Genomic DNA, 7878 nt, shown 5'->3' on the forward strand with positions numbered 1-7878 from the left:
AACCCGATCCGTGATCACCCATAGCCCCGACCATGGGGTGATGTAATTAATAAAATTTGTAATATAATATAAGTATATTATATTATTATGTTCGATCAAACAGTTGTATGGAGTCTTTGATTGCAAAGATGATTATATTTTTTCATTTGGTATTTATTATTCGTCATCACTTTCTCCCCCTTCTCGTTCATGCATCGACCAACTCCTCTACTATTCTTCCTTTGCTACAGTCGCTGCAGTATGACCTTTCCTCCTCAGGCCCTTCTCCCCCAATCCCCAGTACTTGTCTCCCTGCTTCCCCACTCCATTCACAATCCTCCTCTTCTTCCCCCTTTAGCCCCACCTCTGCCATGGTCACCGTCACCGTAATTAACTCTACCTTAAACTCATAGAAGGTGAACCAATGTGGTGTAAGTACCTCGAGATAGTTTTGATATGCTCAACCAAATTAAGTTGGGTCCTGTATATGTTTTGATGTCTTATGTCTAAGTGCACAGGAACTCAGGAGTACAGGAAGTCGAGCGAAAGACGCAGCTAGCGAAAAGGATGACATAGGAGAGAGTCGACAGGCTCGGTGTGTCAGAGGGAGAGGTGTTGTGGAAGAGTATGCTGGTGAATGAGAAGGAAGCGCAGTGTTTCTGGGGGATGAGAAGCCGGAGTGGAAAGTTGCTCAAGGAAAAAGCCTGAAAATGGGTTCAGGTGAGTCATATTCCGGATGATCGAAAGTATCCACGCGAACGGACCCGGAACAGAGGAGAAACGAACAAAGGTTGACTGCTCCAAGCGCGGGAGCAATTCCAAGCACCCGGATGCTCTGGGCACTCAAAGGTACTCTGAGCACCTGAACCCCCTTGGACAGCCCTAGGGCGCCTCCTTGGTGAGCTTCGAACGGGTCGCGTTAGCACGGTCCAAGTGCCCAAAGGTGCTTCGGGCGCTCAGACCAGATAAGTTTTATCTTGATCGAGCCATTGCGACATGGATAAGTTTTATCCACACCCAGGTGCCCGGAGTCTTTCCAGGCGTTCGGAACTGCAATGTCAACAAACTGTCAGATTCGATCAGCATGATATAAATAGAGTTTTGGTCTCAGTAGTTCAGACAATCACTTGTACACGAGTTTATTTTCTATTCTACTACTTTAATTGTGAGTTGTCAATGTTATAAGAGGCTACTTCGTCCAAAGGAGAATTCTAAGTGAGTTTTTCACAGTCTTAGATTAGCAATCTTCTGATTGCAAACCAAGCAAATTTCTGTGTCTTTTCTTTTATTAATTAGTTTATTATTTCTTTTTATATAAATGTTTTGTCTAAATTATTTCGAAAGCTCAAGAAAAGTCTGTTTGTTTTTTCAGGACAATTTACACCCTCTTACTGGCCGACCGAGGACCAACATATGGAAGGCGAAGGCATCATCCACAAGCAAGTGGAGGCCAACAGAATCCATATTCATCCGACGGAGAAGGGGGAGTTTTCGTCGCGCTGCTGCTCCACGACTTCTTGGAGCTCTAGTACACGTGGCGGCACCATATGCCACCTGCAGGTTCCGCACACTCACCCCATACCTCTGCGGCTATGACGACTCCTTTGTGCCACCCAATATCGCCTCCTACTTCGGCTTCCATGTTGTGGGCAACCTCGTCGCCCTCCTCGACACTCTCACCTTGCCTCAAGTTTTCTGATCTCCCTACATCTCACGAGAAATCTACTTTCTTTAAATCGGCTTCGTTGTTCCAAAGTTCAAAATTGATTGCTTTGATTGATTAAAGCACAATGCCAGTGACGGAACTAATCATCCGAGAGAAAATTTGATTAAGAGATCAATGGGAAGGGAGGCGACGGCGAAGTGGATCCGTCGTGGATTCATTCTTCGTCTAATTGATTGATTAAAATTAGAGATTTGATATTTAAACCTCACTTACTTTGCTTTCGAGTTCAGTTTTCCTCTAGGGTTTGAGCTGTAGTCCTAAATCCATTGTATTTGCCCCTTGACATGATCTTGCTACATATTGGCAAAGTTCTTAATTTTATAAGGTTCTATTTAAGGCAATGATAGCTCTTGCTTTAGCCGAGGAAGCTGATTGGAATGCGATGAGAATGTGGCGAGTTATTGTGGCCTTAATTGATGTTGGTTTCAGTTTTATCTGAGCTAATTGTACACAATTTTCCCTTGTAAGTAGGTATGATCATTCACTCATTATTTGCATTCCATATCGAAAATGTACGAAAACGTTCAAAACTAAATGCATTCATTTTGCCACAAGAATTGAGGTCCTCACCTATCTTCAATATCGATATGCAACTCATTTACACATGTAGATTCTTCCTATGGAGAACCCTGAGCGATGAGAAGAACCTTGTGTAATAACAACTATAATGGAAATGGTAAATTGCTTAGTTGGTTTGCAATCAGATACCCCTGTTTAATTGCATTTCCTAAATAAACTTGAATGTAAAGTGGCTAAACGTAGGAAAGCTTATTTTAGGAGAGGAAATTCTGAAATCTGAATGTCGAGTGAAGCAAAGAAATTTGTTTAAACTTTGTTCCTTTCTAGATAGAAGCGGTGGGAGTGCGATGAATCATGAGTATAAATAGTTTGATCGAGAATTTCAATGGATTAAAGATGTCAAGTTGACACTGGGTAGAATAACGATTATCCTATGAGCTAACAAGAACGAATGTTTGAGGAAAAGGTAAGAAGAGAAGTCGTAGAAAATAAAAAAAAATCCGTTTTTCTCTAGATTTTATCAAAAAAAAGAAACTTTATTAGGAATATAGAATAATTCCTTAAACAGCTAAATATATATTTATATAGACTTTATCCCATCATGCGCCTATGGTCTGTGTACTTGCATGAACCTCCCTCTATATCCGTGGGACCGACACTAGGGGAGCTGCTAAGATAGCGAATCTACCTTCTTTTTTTTAAATCCTAAGACTCAAAGAAATAAAAAAATTCCTAATATATAGATCTTAATTCTTATATTGTAAATAAAGGAAAGAAATACTATCAGAAAAAGAAAACTCAGAATAGAAATCCTAATAGGAAGAAATTACTAGAACATGTGGCAAAAGGCGATTCGCTCGCCCCTAGCGCCCCCGTCAACCCGTCCCTAGGTCAACACGGAGAAGGTAAATCACGGGTGACTACTAGCCATTAGTGCAAATGGCCAAGACATGGGGGAGGTTATGCTCGGTCATGCCGAGTTTCGACCCCAAGACCTCATGTGACAATACCCCATATCTTAACCATCGCACCGCCCCGAGGGGACAAGAAATTACTAGAACATGCTACTTATATAGATAAACTTTACCCCATAAATACTCAACATATAATGAGTGTTATTCATGCATACTTTTTAGTACTATTTTTCACATGTTTTGTGTGATTTCATGAGTATGTCTTGCATTCATATATCTTCTTGTTGTTGCTTTTTATACTTTTAGTTCGGGGAACTGCTCCTTGTATGTATATGCATATTTTTGATTGATAAGACGCGATTGTAGAGCAAAAATAAAGTGAAAAGCCTTGAAATAGGAAGCTATAGAAAGGAATATGCTCTGGTCATGCTCTATGACACATGTGTGTTCCCTGAGATGGATTCAGAGGCAAAAAACAGAGAAAAAGAGGTCTGCTTCAGCTGATACGGTCGTGTAGGCGCAGGTAAACCAGCAAGAGAGGAGGTGAATTGTCTGTCAAATAAAAATAACCTTTCTTAATCTTTTAATTTAGATTAGTAGTACAATTAGATTAAAGTAATTGAACAACTAATAAAAAAATAGAAAATTATTTGGTTACAACATAGGTGGTTGTTAATCCAAAGTAAATAAAAAACACTAGAAAATCTTTTTCGTTGAAGACGGAGAAGCCTCTTACATTCGTTGGATGCTCAGAAATAAACTAGGAAATCAATATAGGAGTTGTTCTTCAATTTGTTGATTATTTCTTAGCTCCAGGGATCTTTTTATAGCCCCTGGAAAACTCTATGCGAGGCTGGAAGGCACCTTTCATCAGATAAGTTTTATCCGTCGAAGATAAAACTCTATCTTCGCTAACAATCACTGGAAAGCACCTTTTATGAGTTGAAAGGCGCCTTCACACTGCTCATCGAATGGAAGGCGCCTTCCATAAGGCAGATCAACTCCTTAGTTGATCTCTTCGTGTAGGTGATTCTCCGGCTAACCGGAGTTGAGCTCACCCGAACCCAATTCCTACCTTATCCTCGAGCAGACTTCCTATCCGGATTCTCATCCCTTAAATGTCGCACACATTGTCACGCCCCAGGTAGTCCCTGTCCGAAGAAATTTCGGCAGCATCTCCCCTGTACGGCGGACAATATGAATCTCAGTATACATATATCTATACCTCGGCCACACTCGGCCGGAACAATACAGTACAAATAAGAAACAAACCACGCAGTTTATATCAATATTCCACACAGCTCAACATATACTCAATCCACGCAGTTTAATAAGGTAGAACGATATAAAACCAACAAAGATATACGTACACATCATACTCCACTACAACGAAGAAAACAAATCCACGAAGTAGTGTGAAAATCTGCAGCGGAAGACAAAAGCAGCAAACCCAAAGGTTCGACATAAAGTCCACAATACAAACCCACAATACCAGTATATAAGACGCAAAAGCAGAATAAATCCGACAAAGAAAATCCTCGCGCTAATGGGGCTAGCGACTGGAATATCTCCCAACGGCCTCAACCTGAAAAATAGTAACAACGGGGTGAGTTCAAAGAACTCAGCTGGTAAACCAATAGACATGTACAGCAATATATAACTACCAGTAATGTCCTAAGGTACAGTCTCCTAAACCATAGGATCTATAGTACAGTTTCCTAACAGTACCAATCTATATAGTACAGTCTCCTAAGTATAACAGGTATGCAAGACTAAATAAACTGCAGTAACCAACAATAAGCATGAAATACAATCTACTGCAAGAATATAAGAAGTGCATAACTGAAATAAACTATACTCACCTGCGAGGCTCGGGCGAATGACTGTGAGCATACACAGATAAAAATAGTCAGAGCAAAATCATATAACCTGTATGCATGTCAATCATATGCAATCACCAAAATGCATCAATCATAAATAATGCAATCTGTGCATATGATGCAAATGACATGTCCTGGTCACCCCTACTGCCATGCTCAGCCGTCTCACACACAATGGTGAGACCGAGTGGGTAGGGCTGTGACAACCGTGCACTCTGCCGTCACTACCCCTGATGAGTGACCGAGTGGACGGGATGCTGTCGGAGTACACCTATCCTCCTGCCTCAAACATAGTGAGGGAGCGTAACGCTCTCATCTCCCGGTACGCAGTGACGGGGAGGGACCCCGGTGTGCTACCACGCTCCTGTCACGCTACCCATGAGCGTCCTAGCGGAGCACTACCGGGCAATCTACCCTACACACCCTGAGTGCTGTGCCACTACCCATGCAGTGAACACGTTGTGTGCGGGTCCATGTAGCCGGCCGACGAGCTCAACAATAATGGAGTCGTCAATCGCCCAGCATGCAATCATGCAATATGGTGCATGCGGCTACAGTATGTCATACCTGAACATAGCCTCCTCCATATATGTGTGTGCCCAAAAGGTAAACGCATATATATAACCATGATATAAAACAGCATAAATCCAAAGACCTCACATATAACAAGGATATAAGTATCATGAATCCAAGAGCATGTATCACACATGTACAACAACTAATCAGTAGAGTAGAGCACTATAGATATACATCTCTATGAACATATACACATGGCAAGCGGTAACAGTATCCAATCCTAAAGTAAAGCAACTAGCAGATGAAGCATGTGATAGGTATCAACTATCTAAGACCAAGGGGGAGAATAATCTACTATCTACCACTAGTAAATATATATAAGCTACACATATCATAAGACATTATCAAAAGATAAGTCAGAGGGTACCCGCCTCAAATAAAAGGTACAACCAAGCGATCGAGACGCCCGTCTCGAATCAGAGTCCTGTGTCAACAAACAATATATATATATTTTATTTAGCTAAATCCAAATGAATAGCTAAATAAAATCCCTAAACCTAAATTAGGGCAAAGCCCTAATCACAACCTCAATCTACATAATTAAATCTAATGGTTAATTAGGATTAGTTACCTAATCCCTAATCACCAATTAGATTAGAAATCCAATCTTAGATTAAATCCAATAGTTGATTAGGGTTAATTGTCTTAACCCTAATCATTCCATTAGTTTAATCTAAGCAATTAAATCTAATCACAATCAACATAACCCTAATTCATCCACAACAGGCATAACCATCTAAAATAACCAAACTACATGATGATCTACTACCCAATCAAAAATCCTACACCATACCTTAATCTCCAAGCTCTACTCTTGATCTGAAGCCAAAGAGATGCTGCTGGAACCAAAACAATCCCACAGCAATAGAACTTCGGATCCACAGAACCTCACAACCCTCATCCATTGATCCACAGCAGTCTGATGCTTCCTTTAATCAAGAACACCTCCACAGAACAACAACATGTTGAATTCCAGTACTCTGTTCGGCTAAAGATGGGATCAAAAAGTGGACAACACAATATCAAGCACAACCTAATTAACAACCTAAGCTTACCTCAATCGGTTGCCTCCAAAAGGTATCATCCAATCTGATCCAATTTGAGGAGACACGGGTCATTCTGTGAACAACTCAAGAAGAAGGAACCGAAGGTCAATCGGCCGGAGACAACCAAAATCAAGCCCTAATCTAGTGGAATCCGGCGATGTAGAAAGACAGGGAGAAGATGATCGGCCATCAATAACCAAAAGAACCTAACGGTGACGAAGCACAAATCAGAGAGTCGAAGGATACCAAAGAATCGACTTAGCTTTAACCCCTTCAAAGCTCCGAGATCCACTCCTTGCCGGCAACACCAAGAGACGGGGAAAGAATCGCCGATCGCCAAGAACTGGTGCGTCGGTGATCTAGGGCAGAGACATGAGAGGGGGAGGGAGGAGAGGATCGAGCCGCCCGGTAGCCAGGGACCCTGACGTTGGTGAGACTCCAGAGAGGAAAACCTCCGCCGGCGGTGAGCTCGCGAAGATCGGCGACAACGCGAGAGAGACTCGGTGGAGAGGAGAAGAGATCGAGAAGAAGGGTCGGGGAAGAGAAGGTGGATCGGCGGTTTTGGGGAAGAAGGAAATAAAGAAAAAGGAAAAGGAATTTATATAATAAACATTTCCTCGCTTAAACAGGTATCTCAAACAGGCTTTATCCGAACCCGCCGACCGATCCCCTCAAAACCCTTCGTACAGGCTCCGAAAAATTCCCAGAAAATTTCTAAAAATTTCGGAAAAATTTTATAAGGCTATTTCTCAAATAACCCTATTAATTAAATTTCCCGAGATCTCACACACATCCCTCCTAGGTCCAGGGGTATAGCCCGTGTAAAATGTTATCTGCAGCTTGAATGTGCCTTCAAAGTGGTCCAAGGTGTTGGTCCCTTTGGAGGCCCACAAGAGGGGAGGGGTAAATTGCCCTGAAAAATAAATGAACCCTTTCTCGACTTATAGCTAAATTAATAATACTTGTAAATAAAAATAATAATAAGACTAATTAAATAGGAAATAGACACAACGGAGTTACTTGGTTTGCAATCAGAAGATTGCTAATCCAAGGAGAATGAAGCGCACTATCTGAAGATCTCCTTCGGGCGAAGTAGCCTCTTACAGTGTTAATAACACACAAAGAGAAATAGAGCAAACAAAAATGGATTACAAGTTGTTGTTCTAACTGTTGAAATCAGTGTTATATTTATAGCACTATTCGGGGCGCCTGGAAGGGTTCCGGGCGCCTGGGGGGAT

This window comes from Zingiber officinale, chromosome 5A (assembly GCF_018446385.1).
Source record: "Zingiber officinale cultivar Zhangliang chromosome 5A, Zo_v1.1, whole genome shotgun sequence".
NCBI classification, from domain to species: domain Eukaryota; kingdom Viridiplantae; phylum Streptophyta; class Magnoliopsida; order Zingiberales; family Zingiberaceae; genus Zingiber; species Zingiber officinale.